Source organism: Lolium perenne, chromosome 1 (genome assembly GCF_019359855.2).
Source record: "Lolium perenne isolate Kyuss_39 chromosome 1, Kyuss_2.0, whole genome shotgun sequence".
In the NCBI taxonomy this organism is placed as follows: Eukaryota; Viridiplantae; Streptophyta; class Magnoliopsida; order Poales; family Poaceae; genus Lolium; species Lolium perenne.
The window spans coordinates 225,423,561-225,424,565 of record NC_067244.2 but is presented as its reverse complement, the minus strand read 5'-3'; the positions used below and the strand labels follow the sequence as shown (position 1 = coordinate 225,424,565).

Below are 1,005 nucleotides of genomic sequence, written 5' to 3'. Positions count from 1 at the left end.
AATTATCATTATCATCTTTCAACCTTTGGTTTTTGTTTCGCTTCCGACGAGCAGATGCAACTTTGTGAAAAAAACCAGTGTTCCTATCTCCAAACTTCAGCCAGTTAACTCTGCTTCTTTGGGACCATAATATCTCCTCTTGTTCTAACATTGCTTCTATTTCAGCGGCAAGCTCCTTTCCTCGATTTGATGCAGCTCGAGGCGTTCAAAGTATATATGTCAGTAGGAATGCTCATGAGATTGATTCAGTTCCAGTCGTTAGAAGTACTCCTATGCATGAATAATGAATAGAGAGAGGCATCTACTTTGGTACAGTCACTAAATCTCGCTTGTTCCGCTGTGATAACACAACGGGGTGGTGGCGCAGTTGGCTAGCGCGTAGGTCTCATAGCTAATGCGAGTGATCCTGAGGTCGAGAGTTCGAGCCTCCCTCACCCCAAACACCTGGGGCCATGTAATGATGAAACGCTCGTGACAACTTGGGTCGTCACATTTCACCTGAATCATCAGGTGACACAGAGCAACTCTGAACTTGGCCTCCTTTTTTATTTGTTCCTGCTACCATCTGTAGTTAATGATGAAAACCTCTGCAACCATTTCCACCTGAATCATCAGGTGAAACTGAGCAACTCTGAAGTTGGCCTCTTCTTTTCTGGTTCATCTCATTTTTGTGTGTGTTGCTCTTACCATCTGAAGTTGATTTACAGACGAACTACAGTTCAATTCCTCCATGTTTTACTTAATTGATGTTCGAGCCTATGATTTGCGGATAACTACAACTTGTATAAGCTGGTGATCTGATGTGTAGTTCCTGGGGTCGAGAGTTCCAACCTCTCGCACTCGCCCCAACAGTTACCGGTACGGCGGTATCTGAATCGTCCTGCTCTAAGAAAGATGTATACTGTTACATCAGTACAAGTGCTGGTCTGCTGGAGTGATTTAGCTGCATTTCTGTTAGAGTATACAGCAGTGCAAATAATCAAGAACTTGAATGATCAGCAAAAT

The 1,005-nt window shown here is 43.5% G+C and overlaps 1 non-coding gene across 1 annotated transcript; it reads left to right on the top strand.

The window, feature by feature from the left end:
- Window positions 1-352: 352 nt before the first annotated feature.
- TRNAM-CAU (transfer RNA methionine (anticodon CAU)) lies at window positions 353-439 on the top strand. The gene is given in 2 exon segments: window positions 353-390; window positions 404-439. It is a non-coding gene; the product is annotated as a tRNA-Met (tRNA).
- Window positions 440-1,005: the final 566 nt, after the last annotated feature.